The sequence below is a fragment of the Ochlerotatus camptorhynchus genome, unplaced genomic scaffold (assembly GCF_037179485.1).
Source record: "Ochlerotatus camptorhynchus isolate MF236.1 unplaced genomic scaffold, CSIRO-AGI_Acam_v1.1 ptg000370l, whole genome shotgun sequence".
Classification (NCBI taxonomy): Eukaryota; Metazoa; Arthropoda; class Insecta; order Diptera; family Culicidae; genus Ochlerotatus; species Ochlerotatus camptorhynchus.
In genome coordinates this window covers 3,837,717-3,851,084 of record NW_027040858.1, presented here as the reverse complement: position 1 = coordinate 3,851,084, position 13,368 = coordinate 3,837,717, and the positions used below count along the sequence as shown (strand labels likewise).

The window sequence follows — 13,368 nt, the reverse complement described above, 5'->3', positions numbered from 1 at the left end:
CGCACCAAATTCTAATGGTTTAATCGATTACACTGCCGTCAACACAATGCAAAAATGCTTTTATTTTAAGTTGAAATGAAGAGCTACTGCCGTCACTGTCACACTTGGGAGTGGTCGGTAGTGAAAGTTGCAATCACAGCAGTTAAGTAGCGGGATTTAATAACATTATATCATGGTGCAATCAAATAATTTTCAGTTTCCACCTTCAATCGTCACGTACCTAATGCCACATTAACGTGGCTACGTGCGGAAATGAACATGGTGCAGTGAGTAAACTACCAGTCTTTCACCTTTTCCATGAGTCTACAATGCGCAGCTGCAGCTAGAAGCCGCGGTTTTTAGATTTCTTACAGACCAATATATCTCATCCAATGTTCCTAGCCATATACAGTTCCCTCCCGGTAATCCGACAGAATCGTGTTTCGATTGTCGGGATGAAGATTTGAATCCAACGATGCCAAATTTGCGTACAATGCAAATCTGGCAACTGAACCGAACCTATCAAAAATTTGGCAACACTTGATCAAGCTGAATTCAGTGTGACAAATGAGCTACATCCAAACCCAAAACATTTGACAAAACTAGTCAAACTATCGGAACTCTTCTGTTCTTCCTTCCCCGGAGGCTCTGACAGCGAATACGTTGATTGTAACTGCAAACATTAATACGCGTTCCAATCTAGATAAATCCAGAGCAAGTTGTTTAGCTACTCGTCGAGTGGGTGTCTATGGTTGCCAAAGGCAGCAACAACATTTTCGCGCAAGTTTTCACTGACATTTCCCATCGAACCGAACTGGAATCAACTTTCCAAGCAACCGGCACCACCGGAATCAGAATAGGAGGCCACGATCCGGGGCCAAATCATCGGCCGGAATCTTGAAAAATCGGTTTGCATTGCACTGGCCTGATGATGAGCAGCAAGGGGCTCGGCAATAAATTGTGGTGAAACATAAATTGAAACATGCGTTTGGCCATTATCATTACAATTTCCACCACGATCACTATCATCAACATCATCAACAACAACGCATCGGCTCGGCACTATCTTGTGTGCGCTTCTTTGGATGCTCGTTCCCGATGAAAATGAGTTCCAAATGGAGCAAGTGTTGCTGTGTGGGGCAGAAAATTACTGCCTGGTTAATTGTTTGTTTTATGGATTAATCGTGAAGCAGCGTAAACGGTCTTGTGCTACATTCATGCATTCATACATTGATGCAAGGAGCTTTGTTCTGTGAGGCACTTGACTCCATGTGCGTCACTGTCATCTTGGTTGGCGGAAGTTTCCAGCGGTAGTTGCTAATTTGGCACGCATACAAATAATGTTGAACTGCACCTAAGTGAGGTTTCTTGATTTTTGACGTAGGACTACATATGTGACTTCTATATGGGGGTACACTTTGTGAAAACCGAAAATGGAACATGTAACAAAATTATGAAAGAGTTTGAACATTAATAACTCAGCTGCCCCTGGACCAATTTCAATACTTTTATCACCAATCGATCCGAAATATTTCTACGCATCAAAAGCAATGCTGTTGAAACTGTTGAATAAGTCGTAATGTCAAGCATGGTCCAATGTACAAATAAAAAGAGATAATTTATCACTGTTTTCATGAAATAAACGTTCTTCCCAAACCCAGTCGTCATAATCGAGTACCACTTGGTTGCACACCACCTTCGCTTTCAAGGTATTGACATTGGCAAACTACGCAAAAGGAGAGTGTCGATACTTGATAGCAAACTACTCATGATGGGAGGAGTCTGTGTAGCTTACCGGCGTGTGCAAAAAGAAAGGCAATCAAAATTTCATGTTGCAATTGTTTCCCAAACACAGACATAATATTGGAACACCATCGTGATTATGGATTGTAGCATTCTCTGTAAATTTCAATTCATACAGCGTCGCGTAGGTCTGTGCCGATTGTTCCGATCCGTATTTCTTTCTTCAGTATTTGCAATTTGCATCGTGCACAGCTACTATGATTACCGCGCCAGTGTTCGCATCGCACCTCTTAAGTATTTTCAAGTAGCCTAATTTCATGTTCGTAGTTGAGCCGTTGTAAAATGTTTTAATAATTACCGTGGACCAGTACTTATAAAAATAATTTCTTCTACTAGACGCCGAAAATCAAGGCAACCTAAAAATATAAACCAACTACCTGCATGAATTTGAATGTTAACATGACAACATTCTCTTGATCAAAGCAACTGCTGAGTTTCGAAGCTAACTTTTGTTTTTGTTCATGGGCGATTGTCGCCTGTGTTGTTGTCAATATCAATATTCATTCTCATCTTGCTGGGGATGATTTCGATACTTTTGATGCAATAAGATTATTTTCATTTTACACTAGTATAACGTTGTAGAACATGTCTACACCCTAGTCTTTCACTTCAAACTAGGGAACAACGAATAGAAGATTAGGAATCACATAGATTAAGACTAACTAACTCATTTTTTCCTTGTTTCAAGATCATCCTCGGTGGACATTATCAACAAAAATCCTGTTCCCCTAGTTTGAAGTAGTCAGGACTAGGAATCGGTGGTAGATCTTGCTTCGCGTAACGTACCACAAAAAGGTGATCTACTCACGTTACGGGGATCTCAGCGACTTTCTGAAGTTCCCTTGATTTCCTCGGATGCTTTTCTAAAGAAATACTCAGGATGTTTCTTAAGTTCTTTGAAGTACCCAGTTTGTATTTTTGTTTCGGTTCAAAATTTTAATAAACCTTTAACACTTTTTGTTAGAATGCGGTTATAGAAGTACACGGGATTTTAATTGATATTTGATATGTCAATGGCGTTTTGAGATACATTGTATTAAGGCAATGTCTTTTAGTTGATCGACTTCTCGGTTTGATCGAAATGAATGATGATAGTGGTCGTGAAGTTCCGATAGTCGTTTTATGGAATTTTGGTGTATGCTAATATGCTATAAACAGGGATGCCAGATTTGAAGACACGTCTTCATTCTGAAGACATTTGAACTTCTGTGAAGACTTTTATTTTCCGCAGACATTTTTAACATATTTAAACAATTTTATAAAGACTTGTCTTGTGTCTTCACAAAAAGCTTCAAAAAATCTTGAATGATCTGATCCTCAAAATTTTCAGTGGAATTGTTCCCTTTTGAATTTTGCTCAGGAATGCTATAAAATATGTTTTAGAATATTCATGGAATTCCTATTTGAGTTTCCTTCTTAATTCTTAAAGGAATTGCATTGGAATACTCAATGGAATTCCTATTTAGCTCTACTAAGAATTTCCTTGATTTCTTCTCTGAATTCCTTGGAAATTCACCTTATCGGTAATTCATTTGGAATTATCCTCCTAATTTGTACCTAATTCCCTTCAAAATTTTCTTGAAATTGTATTTGGAACTCCCTAGGAATTCTTTTAAGAATCCTTTTGAAATACTCCCTAAAATTCACCTGTAATTCTCCTCACAGTTCCTATTCAATATTTCTTGGCATTCCATTAGTTTTCTCCTAAAATACCTGTGTAATCATGCTTCGAATCACCGTTCAATTTTGTAGTAGATAGAGCTAGTGTGGAATGGAAATGAGTAGAATCGAGTGACCGTGAAGCGTGATAGACCGTTTGAAAACGGGATCTGATTGGTTCGGGAATTTTGATACAGCTATTAGCGGCACTAGCGGACCAACAGGGGGAGCAGCAGATTCGTGGAACCGTGACTGAGGCTGGAAACCTCGGTCCAGTCACGACAAATTTCTTCTCAGAATTCTTTTGGAAATGCTAATGGCAAACGCATTTAAAATACATCAGTGTTCTTAGGGGTTCTTAGTTTGTATGGTGGGTCCAAAGGGTTGGTCATTCCGCACAGTGTGCCAAAAACAAATTTGGGGACAAATGGGCACATTAAAAGGCACAGTTTGGCACCCATGGTAAGAAACATTCATTATTTTTGAAGTTACTGGCAACACTGTACTTTCTCTGCGCCTGCTCAGCGCATGTGTTAAATCATTATTGTTGACAAATCAATGTTGTTGCATTTTGAAACGCATCCTAAAATTTTCGCTAAATCCCCTCAAACCAAGTTGGATGCCCCACTAGATCCCCAACAGTGCCAATACTAATGCCTGTCCAAACAGTAATACATTCCGCGCAATCCAAACCAAAATCAGAGTAATCGATAATGATTAAAATCGCATATGCCAGTTTTAGTTTAGTTTCGCCGACTGTCGCTGAAAGGCATCATAGGTAAACAAAACCGCAAGCGGAATCATTTTTCAGCACTTTTTAAGGCATCCACCTACCTCTCGGTGACACCACCGATGAAGCCAGCCTTTATCAGCAGAACACTTTGATCGCATTCTTCAAGAGATACAAGACCTTGGTCAACTTCTCAAATCGTGTATCCACCTTTTGCCGGTTCGATACCAGTTAGCCTTCTGATCTCCGAAGCCAATTTCGATTCTGTCTCCATCACCTCCATCACCATTTGTAGGGGATCCTGCGATCAGGTTAGTTTGTCCAGCCTCTGGATCATTGCCTTGGTTCGGATTCCACTGCTTGTTGTGTTGTTTTCTGTCAAAACAATACATTTGAACTTTCAAATTAAACGGGTTGCCAAGCATGCCATTATTCACAAGCAAACAAAAGTCAGTACGATGACTGGCACTCTGGCACTCTCTTGACACAAACTATGGAAAAATTGGTACAAAATAAGTGTGCAGAGTGACCACACTTTCGGTGGATCACAACCCCCCGTTCCACACTGCTCTTCCGATGTGCAGAGTTACTTCCACTCACTTGCTATAAAAAAATGTTTTTTTCAGAATTATGAAATCAGGAGATGGTAAAGTGATAATTAGTACTTGTAAGTTACAAGATGAGGACGTGAAGTATGTGTTTGGCACATAAAATCTGTCAATATTGCGTTCAGTGCGTCACAATCAGCAATTTTACGAATCGTGAGTGCTCACTCTGAGTGAACGCTCACGAATCATAAGATCGCTTATTCTGACGCTCTGAAAGCAAAATTGGCAGGTTTTATGAGTCAAACACATAATTTAAACCCTCTTCTCGTTACTTACAAATACAGCATATCATTATATAATCTAATGATTGCATAATTCAGAAAAATATGTTTTATATCAAGTGAGTGGAAGCAACCCTGCCGATGTGTACTGAGGTTCCCAACAACGGTGCCAAATTTGGTCGTCTCTGGCTGCTGCTTGGGATGGCCTTCGTCGCCTTCTCGAAATAGTATTCGACGTAGCTATTGAAGTTAGGCTATCTGCAGCTTTGCTCCTTGCATCAAGTTTCCAATCATGTCGATTGTCTCGGTTGCCAACATTTCCATCTCTTCCAGTGTCTTGCCTGTTACCGTCAAGACAACGTCTCAAGTCCTTTGGGCAGCTTCAGCGTTAGCACGCCGTTGTACATCACGTTGCAGAGCGTTGGACCGAGCATGGAGCCTTGTGGAACTCCCACCATGATGTTAATCAATGTCTATCCCTTGTCTACCTCGTAGACACGGACTCGGTTCTGGAAGTAACTTCTTAGAATCCTGCACAGGTAGTCAAGGACCCTCGTTCTATGCAGCGCTTCGGCGATGGCCTCCCAGCTGGCGCTGTTGAACGCATTGTTGACGTCGAACGTTATCATGGTTATGAATATAGTATAGATCCCCTCCCCATTTCTGTTTGGACGCCTTCTTGGCTCTCTCGACCACTGTCCGAATTGCATCTACCGTTGCTCTCCCTTTTCGAAATCCGAACTGCCTCTCCGAGAATCCGTGCATTTCGTCAGTCTGTTTAGGATGATCCTCTCCAAGAGTTTTCCAAATGTATCCAGCAGGCATATTGGCTCATACGATGCTGGATCCCCCGGCGCTTTTACTGGCTTCGGCAGCAACACTAGCTTCTGTATCTTCCATTTGTCAGGGAAGTGACCCTCGTCCAGGCATTTCTGCAGCACATGTCCGAGGACACCTGGATCGCCGCTTTCAACGCCACGTTGGCGATTCCATCCGGACCGGGAGCTTTCTTCACCTTCCTTCCTTGCATTATCTCCCTCTACCTCTCTCTGTATAGTGTAGGTGGCCAGGTCGTTGGGTCGTGCTTCGGGAAAAGTCCTTCCACGATGACTTTCAGCTTCTCTGGGAACTTTTCAGCGGGCATCGTTTGACCTCTGATCTTTGCCATCACGACACGGTAATCGTCGTCCCAAAGGTTGGCATCAGCGTCTCGACACAGCTCCTAGAAACAGTTTGACTTGCTCTGCTTTATTTCTCGTTTATGTGCGGCCCTGGTCACTCGGAACATTCCTCTACATTCCTCTCTGTCTGCTTCTGTTTTTGCTCTCTGAACTGCTAAGTGCCTCGTTATACCAGTAAGCTGGACGCCATCTGTTATTTGGCTCCAGTTTCCTCGGCATGGTCATCTTACATACTCTCCTTAACGTTTCTGTCAGCTCATCTGCGTTCAGATCCGCGGGGCCCCTGTCCATATGGAGTGCTTCAATGAAAAGATCCTTGTCAAAAGACTTCGTCTTCCACTTCAGGTCGCAAGTTCTCGTCCTCCGTACTGTCAATGCCATATCGGATCGCCTGATGATCGCTATAGGTATAACCTTCGCACACTGTCCAATTCATGTTTGCCACCAGTGACAGCCTGCAGAAAGGTACGTCGATAGTGGATTCCTGGCCATCTTTATGAAAAGTACTGCTGGTGTTTTCATTGGACAGCATAACTTAAAGCTGCCAGAGCTTCCAGCAGACTGTGCCCTCTTGCATCGGAACATCTGCTTCCCCACTCCACTGCCCAAACATTGAAGTCTCCTTCGATGACTACCGATCTTCGTTCGATCAGCTCTTCGGTAAGTCCATCCAGCATCGTGAAACTGCTCTATCGTCCATCTAGGAGATGCGTAGCAGCTGCATATGAAGATTTCGCGATCATGAAACCTTCTTCTTGAATGGGGTACCTGCCCATAACTTGTATTGCAACCATCCCAGCTCTATCAGCCACCTAGTTACCGTTATCGGGAGGGACTCAATACGGTTCCGCAATGATCGCGACGTCGCACTTTGTTTCGGTTGTCGACTGCCACAACAGCTGTGCAGTGTCGCAAGGTTTATTTGGGTCATCTCCGTTCCTGTTGTGACAAAACAATTAAGTGTCATTTGGAGCGAAATGCTTGAGAATTCATGCTTTCAAACCAAAAAGTTCAGCAAAATGATGAAGTGTATTGAGCCAGGTCTTAGTAATTCTATGTTTTTTTTTTATCTATAATTACCTTTGAATCATCCAACAAATTTCCTAGAGTTCTTGTAATATTTTCTCAACAATAACATCAATATATCAAGAGAAATCCTTTTCAAAAAATCAACCAATTTTTTGGAGTTTTCTCCAAACGACAATTTAAATTCACTTTATCATTCACATAGTTAAAAATCTCAAGAACTCGCTTAAATATTTCACCATAATTATTTAAAACCTCGATAAAACTTGCAATGTTACATGGGTGGACATTTTTGTCTCACATACTTCCAGCGGCACATTATAAAAGACATAGTTGATTCTGTAGGTCTACCAGATATTAACTCCAAAATGATTTGTAGATTATTAGGTCAACACAGCTATGTGACCCGAAGAATTCTATTGAGACTCTTGACATACAAAGGCTAAAGCAATTCGACATAACGCAAATTATGCGATTTCCTTTTCGCCGTGCATGACATCGTCCGAACCAGATCTCATTTCGATTTAATTAACAACAAATTCTCAGATCGCCCATTTCTCTGCCAAAATACAATTTCAACAAAAGGCATTCACAAACCGAATCGAAAAAAACATAAAAATCCGCTAATAACCCTAAACCTCAACAAAGACAACTGGGTATAACTGTTGATTGTTTTGTTCCTTTGTTCGGACCATCATTTTGCGTGCAGTTTTTTGCACTAATTTCCCCAATTTCCGACTGTGCATGCCACAGATATGCCAATCAAAAATTGTATGAGTTTGCTTCACTTTGCGGGACTACCGAGACGATAGGTAAACAATGGTCACGAACCGCGCCGGGTGTGACTAAACTTGAATGAGCGAGCCCGCGAAAAAACACAAACGCAGTCAACCGTGCTTGAGATTGTAGTTGTTTATTTTCGGCAATTCACCATGGAAACCACCATTCAACATCGCTGATTACAGTTAGTGCCTGTTTGTTTTCCTCCATTGTCAGCATTCTGACAGCTCTGTCATTCTGACAGAAGCGTGAGAATCTGTTACGCCGTTCCGTTTTGATTCTCTTCTTATCCGACGCAATTATGAACCGAACCGGTCAAAATTTCTTCCATTTCCCACAGCAATGCTCAATGCTGATGGCTGATGTAATTTGCAAAACAAAAACAAGCATAAATTAACGTTTGCAACTTTTATCGGATCGTGTTCATCTGTTTATTAACCCTGCCAGCAATCAAAGAAGAATTGAGTACAAAATAACTTTCCTTCCGCTCATCCCCCTCAAACACGACCGCGCTCTGTTTACACGCATTTTTAATTTAACCGAACCGGACCGGCAAGCTTACTCACCATTCCGTTAAGTTAATGAATAATAAACACGTCGTCTCACCCCGCCGTCGGACCTGCAGAATGTCGTTCCCCTCGGCCCGCCTCTTGATCGTGTGATCACCATTTCGCACCGAAGCAAAGTAAATCACCGCGATCTGGTCCTGTTTTTGGATTTTGGGTACAGCAAACTCGCCACGCAAACCTCGGGATGCTTGGTATGCGTTCATGGCGAGTAATGAGATCATAAATTTACCGTTTGGGACCGTCACCACGCAGTGGTACATATTTTCGCATCATCCGCATAGAGAAAGGAACAAGAACAACCCGATGAGGAGGTCAGGATGGAAAGGCGTTAAGATAAATTTATTTGACCGCATTAAATACGGGTCGGTTAATTGGTATTTTGTTTGTATGGATAACTGTGAAGATCCGTTAATTTGGATGACAGCTTGTGGTTAGATAGTACTTTAGTCAAGTTGATTTATTCCGTCTGCTGATGTCTATGTTGGTTTATGTTTAGGCTTCTCAACCTTTCTTTAATGAATCAAAATAATTGTATGTTCTCGCCACCGAATTTCCAACTGCAGCTCAAATTGTTTGTTGGGTTGGTGTCCAACGATGTACCTGCTGCCACTACACCAGCGTGCATACTGCTATTGCTCCATTCATTGTTCTGCTTTTGTTTTTCGTTGTCCTGTTGTTGTTGTACTAACTGCATCCGGATCTTCAGGAATTCATCTGGTGCCCCTTTGTCTTGCTTATGAATCATTTATTTTTATTGCCGCCGTAAAATATATTCCCCTGCCGATTGACAAAAATAAGCAAGCGCTGAGGTAATCTCAATTTTAATGTCCATGTATACACCTCGTACACCTGTACGTACACACTTCACTGTTCCATACCGTAGACCCCAGTAATCTGACCGTTTTTAATCTGAACACTTTTTAGTTTAAACCCCACTATACTGCACGCCGTGTAAACTAAAGAATGCTCATTTAGCACATGGAACGAAGTAAAGTGAAATGGAACGATTCGAAGCGGAACACAGAAACACAGGGTTACTAAAAGTTCAAATTAAAAATAAACCCCGTTAATATACACGAAGTGTCGTTCGATTAACCGGGGGTCATTGATATTTCCCCTTACATCAACGCTACCTCATGGTTCGGACATCCGGTGGTAATTCGGAAACACGCACGTCTTGACCGTAACTGCAATGCGGGGCGAAATTCGTACCTCCCCTGCCTTTACATCTGCATAATGGAAAATTACCTCTTCTGAGTTGCATCGAGATTCTTCCGACTTGAACTGTGTGTAAAGTGCTTTCCCCATTCGAAATCCAGTAACTTGCTTCCATCTTAGTGGGCTTCATATCCGGTGCTATAACTTAATTTTGCAGTTCCATTTCACAGCGGTTCAGGAAAGTAGTCCAAGTTTTTTTTTTAGATGATAGACGTTTGGTGTCTTGGGTGAAGTTTGTATCCTTAAAAATTCTTTTCATATGGTCACATGTCCTTCGATAAAGTTGTAGCTGGATTAATTTCATGTTAATTTGATGAAGAAAAAATTCGATCCCTTATCGTTCTCATTTAGGAGTAATTTTAAATATTTTGCTCAATCAAGTAAATCGATGTCTGTTAAAGATCACGAGATATCAACTAATATTTTAAACAAATTCACCCTTTCATGTGGGCTACAGCTCACTGCTTACGGGTAGCCTTCCGTTGTGTTTTGGAGAACAATGTTCAATGCCATGCGCTAAAAGCACTGTTGCAGCGGCTGCTGATGACGACCGACTGGACACCACCACTCACGGTGATTGAATAAGCACTGCGTTAAGGAAAGCGCTTTTTGCAGGCAATCGGTGAAAATTTTGATCACCATTGCAACAGTTGGACATTTGGGTGATTTCCAATTGTGACCTACTGAAAATTGATAAAGTGTGCATTTTGGCAGATTCGTAGAAAAATGTCCAATCGATTGGCTGGTATAGAATCAAAATCTATTCGCTATTGACAGAGTTATAAGTCGTCCAAACCTGACCTCTTTCCGTAACGCAGTCGATTTTGATTTTTTTTTTAATGCACCCCCAATATGTTGCCGAAAGACGTAATCCTGCGTCAATAAATCAGAAGAGAATTTTGGGAATTTCTGAAGAGAGTGTTGAGTTCAATGAAAATTTTGAACAGGATTTCCAAGGAATCTAATTGTAACAATAGGAATTTTAGGAACGATTCCGGCAAACATACGTTTGCATATTGAAAATTCTATAATAATCATCTTAAAAAGCTTCCTCTAGATGCTTCTTTTGGAATCATTAGAAGCTCATTCTAGAAGTCGATTTTAGAAGCTTAGTCTAGACTCTTGTCCGTCACTCCTCTTGACTAAAAATAACACTGGCAGGACAGAGAATCGGAGTAGTAATGGAGCAATTTGCCAAGGTTTATGGAACAAAATTTAAAAAATTTCAAAACATTAAAAATAGGGGAAATGGCTCTAATGTTGGCCTATGGATTGGACCCATCGCTAAAAATCTGATATTTATCAATTTTATGTAGATGAACGCGTCATTGGGACGGTACTAATGGATATTTTTGGTCGCTTTTGAAAATTTAGTCGATTGCTGAATTTATGTATGGGCCCAAATTAGGGGCATTTAGGCCAACATTACATCCATTTCCCCTATACGTCTAATATATAGATCATTCCTACATTGATTTTCTATGGATCAATTTCGTTAGTTTCTGGATCATTTTTGGATATTTTATGGATCATTTGCAAGATGTTTATAAGTAAGTCAAACAATTTCAATGCTCAGAGTGGTACATTCATACAATTGTGTTGCTAAATTTTATATTAAATATGGATCATTATGACATTCTTTATGGATCATTCTCATTTTTACAGAGATTTTGAGGATCATTTGGATGTTTTTTAAGGAATATGTAATTTGATGATCAGTTTTGACTCAATTCTACCCGTTCTGGATCAGACTTACGAGTGTTGCTTTACTTGATTGCGATTGTTGCTGCCCGGCTGCTTGGGATCAATCTTGCGCTTGTGGAACGGAGGATCTCGAAGACCGGGAATTTGTCGACGCGTTGTCGAAGTGAAACATCGAATGATGCTTTCTGCCACACTTACTACACGAACCTTTGGAACATCGTTCGGCAAAATACTCAGCAGATAGACAATTCCGGCATAATCGCTTTCTGATTGCCTCCTCCACACGTTGGTTGACCGATAGGACCTTTAATTTATTGCACTTGAAAGCAACATGGTAAGATTCTCCACAAAACAGGCAGGATGATTACGACGACGTGTGTGTCACAGAGATGCGAGGACACCTCGACTGCAACACGAGGTAATGATCCCTTAGGAATGATATCAGTTGGTCGAACTTCGGAACATCTTTGGAGTTGTGGTACGACTCCCACAATCGAAGGATAGCCAAATCCAAACGAGCACACAACATGTATGCCATCATAGTCGCCCAGTTCTGTGAGTCCTCACCGATGTTATTCAGTATTTGCAAACTATTATCTACACGGTAAAAAGTTGTCACTTCTTATCCTAATGCCCTTGACTCAGTCTGTCATGCGGCACTGCAAATCGAAGTTATTTATCATTGATTTTCAAGTGATTTGCGTTTTGAAACAAAATGAGATGTCGTTGAAAAATATGTACTGTACATATAACACCTTTAAATCAAAATGATTATCATTTGAATTGGCACCACTGTTTCCATCTATTGAATTTGATTAGTTTTCCTTTTGGAAGCAAATGTCAAAAACGCACATGCCAAACATTACTTGCGAAGATGGCAAGTCAACAACAAATTAATTGAGAGCAAGAAAGCGATAATTCTCCATTTCCACCCGAAATAATTTGCATTCTAGAGTGCGAGTATTACAAAATTGTTGCTGTATTCAATAATAGTGTATTATTCAGATAAGTTCTATTACAAAACATTGTCAAACTTATCAAATTGATTGCTCAATGTTACTTATACTACAAGCCTTGTAATGTTGTTCAATGTCACTTGGACACATGTGATCTGGGTAGTAATATCATAAAGGTAACTCTAAGACAAGTAGGTCCCGAAGAAACGTGCTCAACTTTTTGGCTCAGCTCTGGTACTATCTTCGGTCCCAAGCTAGTCGAATCACCCCTCGAAACATAGGAAAATCCAATAACCCCTCATTTTATCTGTCAAACTTTCATAGCAAATCAAAACAAACATTATATAGTACTAGAATTTTGACTAGAATGGGGTGCGTTAATCGATTTGCTTGGGACCAATAGGCTAGTCAAGTAGTGAGCCAATTTGAAATCGTTAGTTTCGTATTGATTGTTGGTAATATCACCGACAAACCGACATGAAATTTAAACTTAGCTCTTGATCGAGAATCCATAACGGCCGATTCGAATGTGCAGCGATCCCATCTGTCAAAACCATAGAAATGTTTTATCTAGATGAACATAATTTTTCCGATATAGATAAGACACGAACCAACTCGAACATTTTGTACGCGTGTTCGTGGCTAGGATAAATATTTTCCGCGAAAACGGGCGGCAGATGCTTTGATCCGAAATTTCTTTGTAATTTGTTTGATCATTCATGTTGGTTTGTCGGTGGTGATATGATGTATGTTCTATGGTCATTAGACTGATGCAAAATTTGACTTTTTCGCTCCACAGTGCTTAAATGGTTTCAAATCGGGTCGTGATTAGCCTCCAAAAGTTACAACTCATTTGGTTAGAAACAGACTTCGCACAAACCATTTGAAGTTTACATGTAAATTACTATGGGAAATCTCAACTTTTTGTTCATTG

The 13,368-nt window shown here is 40.7% G+C and overlaps 1 protein-coding gene across 1 annotated transcript in view; it reads left to right on the top strand.

The window, feature by feature from the left end:
• Window positions 1-13,368, top strand: part of dsx-c73A (doublesex cognate 73A) — a 275,770-nt gene that overhangs the window by 122,370 nt on the left and 140,032 nt on the right. The window lies entirely within an intron of this gene.